Raw genomic sequence first — 16,580 nt, 5'->3', positions numbered from 1 at the left:
TAGGTTTGGTCGGGGTCGAGAGGCTCAGTTAGAGGGGCCTCTTGGAGCCTCATAGAGGGGCTGGGCCAAGAGGGCAAAGTTGGGAATCCATGTCCTCAGGTCACCAGCCAGTCCCAGGAAGGAAAGTCCTTCCCCTTCAGTAGAGGGGACCATCACTGACCTGAGGTGGGCCTTCTGGTCTACTGTAATCTGTCTGGAGGTCGGGGTTAGAAGGACCCCCAGGTATTTAACCTGTGGTAGGGAAAGCTGAGCCTTGGAATGTGAAACTCGATAGCCCTTCTGTGCTAGAGAGTTGAGTAGTAAGGCAGTGTGGTCCTGAGAGTGGGTAAGGGTGGGGCTACAGAGGAGGAGATCATCAACATATTGGAGCAGAGTACTGGGTTGAAGGTCAAGTGAGGATAAGTCCCATGCCAGAGCCTGGCCAAAGAAGTGGGGGCTATCCCTGAAGCCCTGTGGAAGGATTGTCCAGGTAAGCTGTTGTGCTAGCCCCGAGGCTGGGCCCTCCCACGTAAATGCAAAAAGATGGTGATAGTCAGGGTAAAGGAGGATAGTGAAGAAAGCATCCTTAAGATTGAGGACAGAATAACAGGAGGTGTCTGGAGGGATACAAGATAATAGTGTATAGAGGTTGGGTACCTGGCCACTTGTGAGTATTTTATTGAAAATTTGTGCCTCTGTGTTCATCAGGGAAATTGTTCTATAATTTTGTTGTGTCTTCATCAGATTTTGGTGTCAGGGAAAATACTGACTTCATAGAATGAGTTTGGTTGTGTTCTTTCCTTCTCTATTGTATGAAAGAGTTTGCGGAAAATGGATCAAGGATCTTAATATTAGACCCCAAACTCTTAAGTTGATACAGGAAAGAGTAGGAAATACTCTGGAGTTAGTAGATATAGGTAAGAACTTTCTCAATGAAACCCCAGCAGCACAGCAACTAAGAGATAGCATAGATAAATGGGACCTCATAAAGCTAAAAAGCTTCTGTTCATCAAAAGAAATGGTCTCTAAACTGAAGAGAACACCCACAGAGTGGGAGAAAATATTTGCCAACTATACATCAGACAAAGGACTGATAACCAGAATATAGAGGGAACTTAAAAAACTAAATTCTCCCAAAACTAATGAACCAATAAAGAAATGGGCAAGTGAACTAAACAGAACTTTCTCAAAAGAAGAAATTCAAATGGCCAGAAAACACATGAAAAAATGCTCACCATCTCTAGCAATAAAGGAAATGCAAATTAAAACCACGCTAAGATTCCACCTCACCCCTGTTAGAATAGCCATCATCAGCAACACCACCAACAACAGGTGTTGGCGAGGATGGGGGGGGGGGGAAGGAACCCTCTTACACTGTTGGTGGGAATGTAGACTAGTACAACCACTCTGGAAAAAAATTTGGAGGCTACTTAAAAAGCTAGACATCGATCTACCATTTGATCCAGCAATACCACTCTTGGGGATATGCCCAAAAGACTGTTACTCCAGAGGCACCTGCACACCCATGTTTATTGTGGCACTATTCACAATAGCCAAGTTATGGAAACAGCCAAGATGCCCCAGCACTGACGAATGGATTAAGAAAATGTGGTATCTATACACAATGGAATTCTATGCAGCCATGAAGAAGAACAAAATGTTATCATTCACTGGTAAATGGATGGAACTGGAGAACATCATTCTGAGTGAGGTTAGCCTGGCCCAAAAGACCAAAAATCGTATGTTCTCCCTCATGTGCGGACATTAGATCAAGGGCAAACACAACAAGGGGATTGGACTATGAGCACATGATAAAAGCGAGAGCACACAAGGGAGGGGTGAGGATAGGTAAGACACCTAAAAAATTAGCTAGCATTTGTTGCCCTCAATGCAGAGAAACTAAAGCAGATACCTTAAAAGCAACTGAAGCCAATAGGAAAAGGGGACCAGGAACTAGAGAAAAGGTGAGATCAAAAAGAATTAACCTAGAAGGTAACACCCACGCACAGGAAATCAATGTGAGTCAATGCCCTGTATAGCTATCCTTATCTCAACCAGCAAAACCCCTTGTTCCTTCCTATTATTGCTTATACTCTCTCTACAACAAAATTAGAGATAAGGGCAAAATAGTTTCTGCTGGGTATTGAGGGAGGGGAGCGGGAGGGGGCGGAGTGGGTGGTAAGGGAGGGGGTGGGGGCAGGGGGGAGAAATGAACCAAGCCTTGTATGCACATATGAATAATAAAAGAAAAAAAAATGTAAGTAAAATTAGAAAAAAAAAGTTTGCGGAACATGGTGTCTTTTCTAAAGGTCTGGTAAAATTCAGCAATGAACTTGTCTGCTTCTGGGATTTTTTTGCTAGGAGACTTTTTATCACTCTTCAATTTCATTGCTGGTTACAATTCTGTTTAGTGGTTTACATCCATTTGGTTCAGTTTTTTAATATCATATACATCCAGAAATTCATCCACTTTTTCTAGACTTTCTAATTTATTAGAACATAGTTTTTGAAGTATCCCTTAATGTCCTCTGAATTTCATTGATACTTATTATGACATCCTCCTTCTCATCTCCCATTACATTAATTTGGGTCATCCTCTTTCAACTGGTTAGTTTGGCAAAAGGTTTGGTAATCTTGTTTATCTTTTCAAAGAACCAACTCTTTGCTTCATTCATTCTTTATGTTAGGTCCCTGGCTTTCTTGGGGTGGGTGTATAGTGTATAGGGGTTGGGTACCACAGGATGGGTGGGAAGCACAGCTGAGTTAACAGCTCTCAGGTCCTGGACCAGTCTGTATGAATCATCAGGTTTTAGGACAGGTAGAATGGGGGTGTTACATGGGGAGTTGGTGGGTTTAAGAATCTTCTTGTCTAGGAGTTTGTCAATGAGGGACTTTAGTCCCCACCTGTGTTTTAGGGAGATGGGATATTGTGGGTGAGATTTAGGGTCTTTTAGATATATTTTTTTGGCGAGTGGTGGGAAGTGACAGAGGGGAGGAGATATCCCAGACTGGATTTACTATATCAGGAGGCAGAGGGAGAGAGTTTGGAGCTGACGAGGGAGGGCAATTAGTAAGTTCCATTAGGAAAAGGACGTGGGACTGGTCTTGAGTAGTGAGTGGGGTTGTAAAGGAGAAGGTAATGAAGTTTGGAGAGGAGATCCCTTCCCAGCAACAGCGTGGGGCACGGGGGCAGGACAAGGAATGAGTGTGTGGGGACACCTGATAAGTAACAAGAGAGTGGCCAGTAGCTTTTGGCCGGTGGAGGTCACTGCCTACTCCCACCACGGAGATCTGTGAGGGACAAAGCTTACCCGGAAAGTTAGGTAGCACCAAATAACTGGCCCCTGTGTCCAGCAGGAATGAGATTGGCCTACCTGCTACTCTGAAGGCTACCCTGGGCTCCTCCAAAGTGATCTTGAAGGGGGCTGAGGTCCCAGGGCCGCATCAGTCTTCTGCCACCAGGCCCAAGAGTTCTGAGGCCTTCACTCTGTTGAGAGTGGGAATGGGAGACTGACCTACCTTGCAGAGACAAAGAGGGGCAGTCATCCTTCCAGTGTCCATTCTGGCCACACCGTGGACAGTGACCTGGTAGCGGGCGAGGTAAAGGGCAGTGTTTTGCCCAGTGTCCTATGTGGTTGCACTTGAAGCAGGCCCCTGGAGGTGTACATTGTTGTCCACTCCGTCTCGAAGATGGTGGAGGTGGCCTCAGGGCAGCTGCTAAGAGCTGGGCCTTTCATTGGTATCAGGCCTCATCTTGGTTATTAAGTACCTTAAATGCCATTTTCACAAGACCTCCTTGGGGGCTTTAAGGGCCACCCTCTGCTTGTTTAAGTTTTCTTCAAATAATCAGGGAAGGACTGGGAAATAAAATGAAAGTTGAGAATAATTATTCTATCCTTGGAAGATGGGTCTAGCTTAGTATAGTGGGTTAAGGCTTCAGTAAGGCACCCTAAGAAGTCAGCGGGGTTTTCAGTTGGGCATTGGATAATTTCAACTAAGTTTGTCAAAATTGACTGCCCTATAGGAAGCAGTCTGTAACCCTGCAAGGAGACAGGTGAGCATATAATTTTGGATGGCCAGCATGGTGGGGTCCTGATAGACCCAATGTGGGTTGTTACATGGCACAGCCATAGATCCCACCGGGAAAGGGAGATATGTGCAGTGGACGTCATTGGCATGTGCCTGGGCTGCCAACCAAACTCTTTCCTTTTCACTAGAGTTAAAGTGGAGGAAAGAATAGCATATATATCATGCCAAGTCATATCATATGCTTTGGTTAAGTATTTAAATTCTTTAATATAGGAGGCTGAGTCATTTGAGAAGGAACCAAGTCTCTTTTCAATTTGGAAGCGGTCAGTCATGGAAAAGGGCACATGAATTCTGATAATGCCGTCAGCTCCTGCCACCTCCCAGAGTGGGTAGAGATGGGCTGGGCATGCTTGGGAGGAGGTATGGGAGTAGGGAGGAAAAGATGAGAGTGTAGCAGGGGCTGAGGGCAAGGCTGGTGGTGTTGGTTCCTGAGGAGCTGATGGCTCAGGGTCAATTGTGACCACTGTAGAAGGGGAATAGGGTGGCGGATGTTTAGGAGAGCCATCGGGTGGAAGAAGCGGGGTCTGAGTCATGGGAGGATGGGGTGGGAGAAGAGATTGATGTAGAGGACTGGCGGGAGGAGTTGGGAGGTGGGCAGATGGAGCCTGTGAGGTCACAAATAAGAGAAGAGTCTTCAGGAGAGGGGTCAGGAGGAGTTTTGAACTCTGAGGGGTGGGGGGGTTGTTGCTGTCAAAAAGGATTTGAACAGCGTTACAGGATTGAAGCAGGGAGAGTCGAGAGCAGAGAGAAAGAAAAGCTAGGATGTATGGAATTTTGGACCACTTGCCATTGCGGTGGCAGAAATTGTCAAGATCTAGAAGTGTGTGAAAATCAAAAGTACCATTTTCAGCCCATTGTGATTGATTGTCTAGCTTGTACTGAGGCCAAATGGTGTTGCAGTAATAGATCAGTCGCTTAGGTTTTATATCATCTTGGAGACCAGTGTTCTCGAGGGAGTGGAGAAGGCATCCCAGGGGCGTGGATGCCTCTAATTTAGAGTGTGTGGTCCCCATAATGTAGAAGAAAAGGAGAGAAAGAGAATGAGTGAGAAAGAGATAGACAGAAAGAGAGAGAGAGACAGGTGCCAATATAGATCTAGGTCAAGATTTAGCCTCCCTTACGTGACTCAGGCAAGAAGAGCAGAATTGTCCGGTTGCCATTTGGTCAAAGTAGGCTGGAGGGGCTGTTGAGCTCTCACCCTAGGTGGAGGAAAGGAAAACAGAGGGAGAGCAAGAGAGAGAGAGTGTGAGAGAGGGAGAGGGAGGGGGACATGTCACCCGAACGGGTTCCCAAGGGTCGGCATTCCTGGCCTGGGTTGCTGTCCAAAGAGAATACCCAACCAGTTAGCCAGGCATCCCTGTGCTAAGTGGAGGGGCACCCCAGCGGGGGTAGGAGGCGTACCTGGTGCAGCGCTGTGACTTCCGAGACTGAGTGAGAGAGAGAGAGTGAGAGTGCACAGGCAGCCCCAAGAAGGGTGACACTTACTGAGTCTGAGCAGAGGAGTAGGTCAGGTGGAGAGCAGTGGAAGAGAAAGGCTAATGATGGATGGGAAAGCCAGCAAAGCAGTAAGGTCTGAGATCCACAGTCCAGAGGCATGTGGCCAGGTGCTGGAGGCTCATGCCTGTAATCCTAGCTACTCAGGAGGCAGAGATCAGGAGAATTGTGGTTCAAAGCCAGCCTGGGCAAATAGTTCCATGAGAACTTATCTCAAAAAACCCTTCACAAAAATGGGGCTGGTGGAGTGGCTCAAGATGAAGGCCCTGAGTTCAAGCCCCAGTACCTCAAATAAAAAAAAGTGAATTTAATAGCACATTAAAAAGCACATTCACCATGATCAAGTTGGTTTCATTCCAAGGATTCGGGGATGATCAACATAGGCAAATCAATAAATGTAATGTTACTCATAAGCAGAATCATACCAATAGATGCAGAAAAAATCTTTTACAAAATTCAGTATACCTCCATGATAAAAGCTCTGAAGAAACTAGGAAGGGAAGAGACATACCTCAACATAATACAGGCTATCTGTAGAAAAACAAATAGCCAACATCATATTAAGTGGGGAAAAAAACTAAAACTGTTTCCTCTAAATTCAAGTACATGACAGTGGTGTCCACTGTAGCCACCGTATTCAATACAGTGCTGGAGCAGTTACGCAAGATAAAAAAATAAAGGGGATACAGACAGGGAAGCAAGAAGTCAAATCATCCCTATTGCCAGATGGTATGATTCTATACTTAGAAGTCCCTAAAGACATCATTAAAAAACTGTTAGAACTGATAAACACTTTTGACAAAATAGCACGATACAAAACCAACCTGCAAAAATCCATAACTTTTCTATACATTTGCAATGAATAGACTGAGAAATAAATCTGGAAAACCCATTTAGCAGTAGCCCCCAAAAATATTAAAATCCTAGGAATAAACCTAACAAAGGAGGTGAAAAATCTCTACAATGAGAATTATGAAACTTTGAAGAAACAAGTGAAAAAGACACTACAAGATGGAAAGACCTCCCAATGTTCGTGGATTGGGAGAATTAACATTTCAAAAATGGCTGTACTAGTGAAAGGAATCTACAGATTCAGTGCAGTCCCCATAGAAATTCCAATGTCATTTTTCACAGAAATAGAAAAATCAATCTTAAAATTCATAAGTGCAAAAGTCTCCAAATAGCCACAGCAATTCTGAGCCAAAAGAGCTATGCTATGCTGGAGGTATAATACCAGCCCTCAACTATACTACAGAGCCATGGTGACAAAAGCAGCATGGCACTGGCATAAAAACAGACACTTAGATCAGCATATTAGAATAGAAAATCAGAAATAAACCCCTACAGCTACAGCCATTCAGTTTTCAACAAAGGTACCAAAAACTTACGTTGTGTTGAAAGACAGCCTCTTCAGCAAATGGTGCTGGGAAAACTGGATATGCATATGTAGAACACTGAAACTAGGGCCCTGTCTCTCATCTTGGACAAAACTGAATTCAAAGCAGATCAAAGTTCTTGAAGATAGAGGAATAGTTAAGGACTTTCTGAATAAGATTCCAGTGCTCAGGAAGTAAGAGCAAGAATTGACAATGGGTTTGTATCAAACTAAAACACTTCTGCACAGCAAAGGAGACAATGACCAGAATGAAGAGACAACCTAAAAAATGGGAGATCTTTGCCAGCTGTTCATCAGATAAAGGATTAATATCAGAATATAAGGGCAATAGACAGTTCTCCAAACAAACAAAAAGGACAGTGTCCGTAAATACATGAAGAAATGCAAGTCCACAGAACACTGATTTTTACCTCACCCCAGTCAGAATGGTAACTGTTAAGAAAATAAAGAGCACCCAGGACTACATTGGATGGGGAAGGAAGGTCATAGGATGACACTCACAGGTGTGCAGGAGGTCTGAGAGAAACCAGGAGAGATGGAGAAGTCCAGAGTGATGTCCCCGGGAAAATATGAGTTGAATAGATTGCCTGCTCTGTGGAGAGTTGGCAGTTCAGAGATAGAGACAAGCAGTACATGCAAATGAAAAACGAGGCAGTAGTCTCCCCTGCCGAACCTTCCGTGAAAACAAAAACAATAGCAGGAAGTTGTTAAAGGAAATATAATCAGAGAATGATAAATTGCTTAGTTGTCAATTACATTTATAGTCATACCAGTGTAAACACTGAATATCTACTTAATCAAATCTTGTGAGATAAACACTGAGCGAAGGAGTAGGAGAGAGAGGGAGAGAGAGAGAGAGAGAGAGTAAAAGGGCTATAGCTTAATCTTGAAATAAAAAGTCAGTAGATAATATGTAAAACTGGAAAATTAAGAAGCTAAAGCACAGTTGTATAACTGAGAAACACAGTGGTCAGGAGAGCGGAAGACCATGCTCTGAGGCGTGGTGCCTGGAGTGGGAGGGAGCGAGAGAGGGAGTGGGGAGGAAGGATGGCAAGGGTGACTATTGTTCATTGGAAGCTAAAGACAAATTGTGCTCTTTGAATTACTGAACTATGTTCATGTTATTTTTGAAAAAAAAAATTGAAGACAGGAAAAACATTTTAAAAGAAAACTAACAAATCCTGGTGAGGATTGAGGAGAAGAAGGAACCTCTTTACCCACTTGTAAATTACTGCAGCTACTATGAAAATCAGTTTGGAAGTTCCATCAGGAAACTGAAAATAGAAGTACCATATGGTTCTGCTATACCACTCCTGGGCACGCATCCAAAGGAATGTCAGTCAGCACTTGATGGAGGCACCCGCACACCCATGTTTATTGCAGCACCGTTCACAGTAGCCAAAGCATGGAAGTGCAAGTGCCCAGAAATACGTGGATAAAGAGGGTGTGGTACATCTACACGATGGAGTAGTATTGAGCCATAAAGAAGAATGAAGCTAGGCGCCAGTGGCTCACGCCATCCTAGCTACTCAGGAGGCAGAGATTAGAAGGATTGTGGTTCGAAGCCAGCTTGGGAAAGAGACCTTATTCTATGAGACTTTATCTCAAAAAACCCTTCACAAAAATAGGCTGGTATCTCAAAAAAAAAAAAAAAAAAAGAAGAATGAAATTCCACCGTTGTCAGAAAATGGGTGGAACTAGAGATCATTATGTTAAGCAATATAAGCCAGACTGAGAAAGACAAACATCACATGTCATCCTCGTGTGGACTTTAGACTTAAAAAAAAAAATGAAGGGCATGTGTAAAATGGAGACGATTAGCTGGGCACTGGAGGCTCACGCCTGTAATTCTATCTACTGAGGAGGCAGAGATTGGGAGGATCATGGTTTGAAGTTAGTCTGGGCACATAGTTTATGAGACCTTATCTCAAAAAACAACCCTTCATAGAAAAGGGCTGGTGGAGTGGCTAAAGGTGTAGACCCTGAGTTCAAACCCCAGTACCAAAAAAATAAAAAAATCTTCTAAAACAGAGACTGTTGGTTTAGGGGAAACCAGTGGGAGTTAGGGCAGAAGGAGAGGGTAATGGGGTAAATATGATTGAAATATGCATGTATGAAAATAAGAGTGAAGCTCTTAAGTTATTTAAAAAGGGGAGCATAGGTAAGTAATAGACGGGGGTGAGTTCAAAGTACATTTGTATATGTATGAAAATAACACAAGGATTTCCTGCTGTACAATTAATATATGCCAGTTAAAAATTGAATAACATCTATAATTAGTGTGTTGTGAGTGATGCCAGTGGCTCATGTCTGTAATTCTAGCTCCTTGGGAGGCTTCCCTGGGAAAATAGTTTGAAGCCAGCCTGGGCAACTAAATAGTTCATGAGACCCCTACCTCCAAAATAACCAAAGCAAAATGGACTGGAGGTGTGGCTTAAGTAGCAGAGTACCAGTTTTGTAAGCATGAAGCCCTGAGTTCAAATCCCAGTGCCACCAAAGAAAAAAATCAAATACCCTGTGTTAGAGAGAATATGAAGAAAATGTACTTTTATACACCACTGTTTGGAGTGCATGTATATCTATACCAGTGTAGGGCATTTAAATAATACCTCTCAATTCCCTGTGTAAAGTAAGTTCTCTACAAGGCTGTTCATTGACTTGTTTATGGTAGCAAACTGTGAGAGCCCACATCTGAACAGGAAGGAGCTGGGTGAGTCGTGTAATGTGGTAGCACAGTAGGCAGTAGCAAAGGAGTGGTGATGTCCTGCTCCTGCAGTCTCAGAGTCAGATTGGTAAGTGTAAATAGCAAGGCACAGTGTGCTCAGCTTCCTGGGAAAAGAAGGAAGGAGGCGCTGGGCTGTAGCTCTGTGGTAGAGCACTTGCCTAGTGTGACAAAGGCCCCTGGTTGAACCCTAACACCACGTAGACACAAAAAGAAAAATAGAATATTTTCATTCTGTTTGTACATGCTTAAAGAAACTTGAGGCGTGTACATAAGAAACGTAAGGACTGGGGCAGTGACTGACTATACTTGCAGAGGTGTAGAAGGGCTAGGTGGGAAGTAGGGAGATGGAGGTGGCAGGGGACACCTGGATGGGAAGGGACAACTTTTGAGAATGTTTTTCACTGTGGACCTTTTTATATTATCTGGCTTTTCCTGTTTACCATGTTAACGTGTTAACTATTAAACCAAATTTTAAAATTTAAAAGTTACATGGTCATTCACTCTGTTGTACTTTTTTTTAAGAAATAGGGTCTCGCTATATGGCCCAGGTTGGCGTCAAACTCAGGATCCTCCTGATTCAACTGCCCAAGTGCTGGGATTACAGGTGTGCACCACCATGCTTCATTCTCTTAGACTTCACAAGAAGTTACAAGCTAATGCAGAGAGGTTCCATATACCCATCACTCAGCTTTCCCCATATCATATTATCTTATTAATTACTGTACTACATTATCAACTGGCATAATACAGTTAGCTAAACTGCAGATTTTACTTGGATTTCAAGTAAAATCTTTTTGTATGCATTCCTTTTTACATCTTTATAGTTCTGTGACATGTCATCACATGTGTAGATTTGTATGACTATCAGCACAATCAAGATACAGAGAGAGGGCTGGGCATGTAGTTCAGTGGTTAAATGTTTCCTAGCATGTACAAGGCCCTGGGTTCAATTCCCCAGCTCTGTTAAGAAAAAAAAAAAAAAGCAGAAAGAGGGAGCTGCCATTGACACATAGTAACTCTGTCACTGATAAATGAAAAATCAACATAATACCATGATAACCACTTAACAAGACTAATTAAAAATGCTAAAAACAATAAGGTATGGAGCAAGCTTTCTTTCACTCCTGTTACTAGTGAACCTAACTGGGCCTAATGGGGGCGATGATAAATGTAGAAAGGACACAGGACAGACGGACAGACAGAAAGTTGGGGCCAGGTGTGTTGGGTGCTCGAGTGGAGATGCACAACAGCCTCATTGCTTCTTATCTCTATTAATCTCTTCTCTTTAATCTGCTTCTTTTCTCTGTCTTTCTTTAAGGCCTTACTCCTTTACAATTCTTTAAAACCTTGCTTCTAAAATTCTTCTTTTCTGTTCTTTGAAGTCTCTTTCCTTAGACTCACTCTGTCCCATGTTTTCTCTTAGCATTTCTTTAGCTTAGCTTTTCTAAACCCTTTGTATAAAGTTCTTGGTGCAGACTTGCACTATCCCATGTTCTCTCTTTAGCTTTCTTAAAGTCTTGGCCCTTAGACTTGCAGAGAAACAACAGCGGCAGTCCCCTTGCAAGCTGCCAACCAATTCTATTAACCCCTCGTTAACAATTCCCCTTTAGCAGTTCTCCTTCAGCAGTTCTTTTCCCTCCAGCAATCCCCCTCCAGCAATTTCCCTTCAGCCAAAATACCCCCAATCAAAAAGCCTCCCCCATCCAAAAGCCTCTCTTCATCCAAAAGCCTCCTTCAGCGAGTCTTTTATATACAGTGGTAAACAAGGAGGTGGAGCAACGGTTCTCCCAGAGTGGCATGACATTGTAACAGGAGAAACCTGCATCCTGCTTTCTCTGAATGTAAACAACTTAGGAAAAGCAGCTGAGCTTCATCTCTCCTTCTCTCTTCTGCAGCTGGGGCTGTGTCATATCTCAGCCTACAGATTATTTGACATAAACATCTTAGGAAAAGCAGTTATTCTGCATCTTATTTTTGCTCTATTCTGCAGCTGGGGCTGTGCTGAACTCATCCTGCAGTACACTGAGTACAGCTGTGCTTAGTCCTCCTAGGCTTCTCCTACTCCACTCCCCACAAAGGTATGTTTCTACTTTTTCTTTTTTGTGTGTGCTGTCCAGGTTAGACCCAGGTCCTCACACAAGCTAGGCAAGTGTTCTGCCCCTGAGCCACATCTCAGCCTTTTTTCTTTTTCAGTTTTTTGAGACAGGGTATGTCATCCAGGCTGGGCTAGAACTCACCAGATCCTCTTGCCTCAGCCTCTGGAGTTCTAGGATTACAGGAATGTGCCACCACACCCAGCTGGGGGTCTCTTCTGTAGGAGGTCTTGAGTCAAATTGGCAGTAATAATGTGTGACTTGCTTATGTTCCTTTATCTTCTTCTTTTGTGTTTCTGCATGTTCTGATGATTTTACACTGAACACGGATATCATTTTCCCTTCTCTTTCAACCATTGTTTTTAGGAATGAAAAAAAATCTGTATCCTTCTTGAAATTTGGCAAAGTTGATGACAGCTTTTGCTGTTAACCTTTTATTACTCCAAATTTCATACTGCCATCACATTCTGTAAAGTGTGATAGGAGACTGTTGGGAATTTTCAGTGTATAGGAAACGTATCAGCTCTTTGTCCACTTGGTTTTTTTCAAGTGAGACAAGCATTCTTATACTATGCCGTTTTCCCAACAGTTTCTTTTAGATCAGTTTAAACTATTTAATACTTAATTTATATTTTCAAACATGTACAAACAACACATCCTTTAATATGTTTTTAAAATCTTAAATTACCTTTAATTAAAACTGCATGGAACTTGTCTTTTAATGACATTATGAATATATATGTGTAACAACTCATTTGTACAAACTTTATTATAAAAGTTTTGATTCTGTATGACCACGGGCCACTTACTTAAGCTCACTGACTCAGTTTTCCCTCCTGTGCATTGAAGATAACTGTTCTGTAGAATTACTTTGGGGAATTATTTTCTAAAATTTATTTTTCTACATCTTGTACTAGTGTTTATTAATTGTACAAAATAGTGGGCCTCACTGTGACATTCCCATGCATGCATACAATGTACTTGTTGCCCTCCCCTCACCCTTCCTGTCACTCCATCCCTTCCCTTCCCTACTTTCTCCCTTCTACTTTCATGTCTTTGTTTTCTGGTGGAGAATTACTTACTAAATGACTGTTAGGATGGTGCCAATCATACAGCTGTTCCATTTTCATTAGAATGTGATCAGCTATTTATGTAAGTATAGTGATGTTCTAATGGTGCTATTGTATTCACAGGTGCTTTTTCTTTTTTCTTTTTTTCTTTTTTGTAGCATTGGAATTCAAACCCAGGGCCTCCTGCTTGCAGGGCAAGCCCTCTACCCTGAGCTATATCCCCAGCCCCAGATTGCTTCCTTTTGTTTTGTTTTGTTTTCATTTTTTACTCATTCATATTAATTGTACAGGGTGAGGGATTTCCTTGTGATAGTTACATGCATGCAGATAATGGCCATTGTTCATATTTTCCTTCTCTATACTTTTTCTTACCCTCCTTCCCTCAATCCTCCTCCTTCCCCCCCAATTTTAAACTTACTTACTTTTTTTTTTTTTTTTTTTTTGGTGGTACTGGGGTTTGAACCCAGGGCTTCGCACTTGCCAGGCAGGTGCACTACTGCTGAAGTGATGCCTCCAGCACTCTTACAGAATTTCATGTGGGTTTCATTATGACTTTTTCATATGTACATACAATGTACTTCAACCATATATTCTCCCTCCCACCTCCTGCTGGTTGTCCCCAAATACTCCACCATTTATGTTGATGGTCTTTTTTAAAGATCTAGATTCTGCATATGAGAGAAAATGTGATGTTTGTCTTTCTCATTCTGGTTTCTTTTTTCTTTTTTTTTTTTTCATTTTTCTTTTATTATTCATATGTGCATACAAGGCTTGGTTCATTTCTCCCCCCTGCCCCCACCCCCTCCCTTACCACCCACTCCACCCCCTCCCCCCCCAATACCCAGCAGAAACTATCTTGCCCTTATTTCTAATTTTGTTGTAGAGAGAGTATAAGCAATAATAGGAAGGAACAAGGGTTTCTGCTGGTTGAGATAAGGATAGCTATACAGGGCATTGACTCACATTGATTTCCTGTGCGTGGGTGTTACCTTCTAGGTTAATTCTTTTTGATGTAACCTTTTCTCTAGTACCTGTTCCCCTTTTCCTATTGGCCTCAGATGCTTTAAGGTATCTGCTTTACTTTCTGTGCATTAAGGGCAACAAATGCTAGCTAGTTTTTTAGGTGTCTTACCTATCCTCACCCCTCCCTTGTGTGCTCTCGCTTTTATCATGTGCTCATACTCCAATCCCCTTGTTGTGTTTGCCCTTGATCTAATGTCCACACATGAGGGAGAACATACGATTTTTGGTCTTTTGGGCCAGGCTAACCTCACTCAGAATGATGTTCTCCAATTCCATCCATTTACCAGCGAATGATAACATTTTGTTCTTCTTCATGGCTGCATAAAATTCCATGTGTATAGATACCACATTTTCTTTTTTTTTTTTTTTTTTCATTTTTCTTTTATTATTCATATGTGCATACAAGGCTTGGTTCATTTCTCCCCCCTGCCCCCACCCCCTCCCTTACCACCCACTCTGCCCCCTTCCTCTCCCCCCCCCAATACCCAGCAGAAACTATTTTGCCCTTATTTCTAATTTTGTTGTAGAGAGTATAAGCAATAATAGGAAGGAACAAGGGTTTTTGCTGGTTGAGATAAGGATAGCTATACAGGGCATTGACTCACATTGATTTCCTGTGCGTGGGTGTTACCTTCTAGGTTAATTCTTTTTAATCTAACCTTTTCTCTAGTTCCTGGTCCCCTTTTCCTATTGGCCTCAGTTGCTTTAAGGTATCTGCTTTAGTTTCTCTGCATTAAGGGCAACAAATGCTAGCTAATTTTTTAGGTGTCTTACCTATCCTCACCCCTCCCTTGTGTGCTCTCGCTTTTATCATGTGCTCATAGTCCAATCCCCTTGTTGTGTTTGCCCTTGATCTAATGTCCACATATGAGGGAGAACATACGATTTTTGGTCTTTTGAGCCAGGCTAACCTCACTCAGAATGATGTTCTCCAATTCCATCCATTTACCAGCGAATGATAACATTTCGTTCTTCTTCATGGCTGCATAAAATTCCATTGTGTATAGATACCACATTTTCTTAATCCATTCATCAGTGCTGGGGCATCTTGGCTGTTTCCATAACTTGGCTATTGTGAATAGTGCCGCAATAAACATGGATGTGCAGGTGCCTCTGGAGTAACAGTCTTTTGGGTATATCCCCAAGAGTGGTATTGCTGGATCAAATGGTAGATCGATGTCCAGCTTTTTAAGTAGCCTCCAAATTTTTTTCCAGAGTGGTTGTACTAGTCTACATTCCCACCAACAGTGTAAGAGGGTTCCTTTTTCCCCGCATCCTCGCCAACACCTGTTGTTGGTGGTGTTGCTGATGATGGCTATTCTAACAGGGGTGAGGTGGAATCTTAGTGTGGTTTTAATTTGCATTTCCTTTATTGCTAGAGATGGTGAGCATTTTTTCATGTGTTTTCTGGCCATTTGAATTTCTTCTTTTGAGAAAGTTCTGTTTAGTTCACCTGCCCATTTCTTTATACCACATTTTCTTAATCCATTCGTCAGTGGTGAGACATCTTGGCTGTTTCCATAACTTGGCTATTGTGAATAGTGCCGCAATAAACATGGATGTGCAGGTGCCTCTGGAGTAACAGTCTTTTGGGTATATCCCCAAGAGTGGTATTGCTGGATCAAATGGTAGATCGATGTCCAGCTTTTTAAGTAGCCTCCAAATTTTTTTCCAGAGTGGTTGTACTAGTCTACATTCCCACCAGCAGTGTAAGAGGGTTCCTTTTTCCCCCACATCCTCGCCAACACCTGTTGTTGGTGGTGTTGCTGATGATGGCTATTCTAACAGGGGTGAGGTGGAATCTTAGCGTGGTTTTAATTTGCATTTCCTTTATTGCTAGAGATGGTGAGCATTTTTTCATGTGTTTTCTGGCCATTTGAATTTCTTCTTTTGAGAAAGTTCTGTTTAGTTCACTTGCCCATTTCTTTATTGGTTCATTAGTTTTGGGAGAATTTAGTTTTTTAAGTTCCCTCTATATTCTGGTTATCAGTCCTTTGTCTGATGTATAGTTGGCAAATATTTTCTCCCACTCTGTAGGTGTTCTCTTCAGTTTAGAGACCATTTCTTTTGATGAACAGAAGCTTTTTAGCTTTATGAGGTCCCATTTATCTATGCTATCTCTTAGTTGCTGTGCTGCTGGGGTTTCATTGAGAAAGTTCTTACCTATACCTACTAACTCCAGAGTATTTCCTACTCTTTCTTGTATCAACTTAAGAGTTTGGGGTCTGATATTAAGATCCTTGATCCATTTTGAGTTAATCTTGGTGTAGGGTGATATACATGGATCTAGTTTCAGTTTTTTGCAGACTGCTAACCAGTTTTCCCAGCAGTTTTTGTTGAAGAGGCTGCTATTTCTCCATCGTATATTTTTAGCTCCTTTGTCAAAGACAAGTTGGTTATAGTTGTGTGGCTTCATATCTGGGTCCTCTATTCTGTTCCACTGGTCTTCATGTCTGTTTTTGTGCCAGTACCATGCTGTTTTTATTGTTATTACTTTGTAATATAGTTTGAAGTCAGGTATTGTGATACCTCCTGCATTGTTCTTTTGACTGAGTATTGCCTTGGCTATTCGTGGCCTCTTGTGTTTCCATATAAATTTAACAGATTTTTCAATCTCTTTAATGAATGTCATTGGGATTTTGATGGGAATTGCATTAAACATGTAAATTACTTTTGGGAGTATTGACATTTTTACTATGTTGATTCTACCA

The 16,580-nt window shown here is 42.2% G+C and overlaps 1 protein-coding gene across 23 annotated transcripts in view; it reads left to right on the top strand.

Moving 5' to 3' along the window:
* Nucleotides 1-16,580, top strand: part of Tfdp2 (transcription factor Dp-2) — a 152,821-nt gene that overhangs the window by 21,084 nt on the left and 115,157 nt on the right. For 4 of the 23 annotated variants that reach the window (XM_074059090.1, XM_074059088.1, XM_020184625.2 and 1 more), the window contains exon 3: nt 11,674-11,761. The exons of 17 other annotated variants lie outside the window; for them this stretch is intronic. The gene's annotated coding sequence lies outside the window, so the exon portion shown is untranslated. Of the gene's footprint in view, nt 1-10,205; nt 10,288-11,673; nt 11,762-16,580 lie in introns of all 23 variants that reach the window. 2 more of the 23 variants (XM_074059082.1, XM_074059081.1) reach the window with 1 other exon arrangement.

The sequence above is a fragment of the Castor canadensis genome, chromosome 17 (genome assembly GCF_047511655.1).
Source record: "Castor canadensis chromosome 17, mCasCan1.hap1v2, whole genome shotgun sequence".
In the NCBI taxonomy this organism is placed as follows: domain Eukaryota; kingdom Metazoa; phylum Chordata; class Mammalia; order Rodentia; family Castoridae; genus Castor; species Castor canadensis.
The sequence above is the reverse complement of the archived record's forward strand: the minus strand, read 5'-3'. Positions and strand labels throughout refer to the sequence as shown.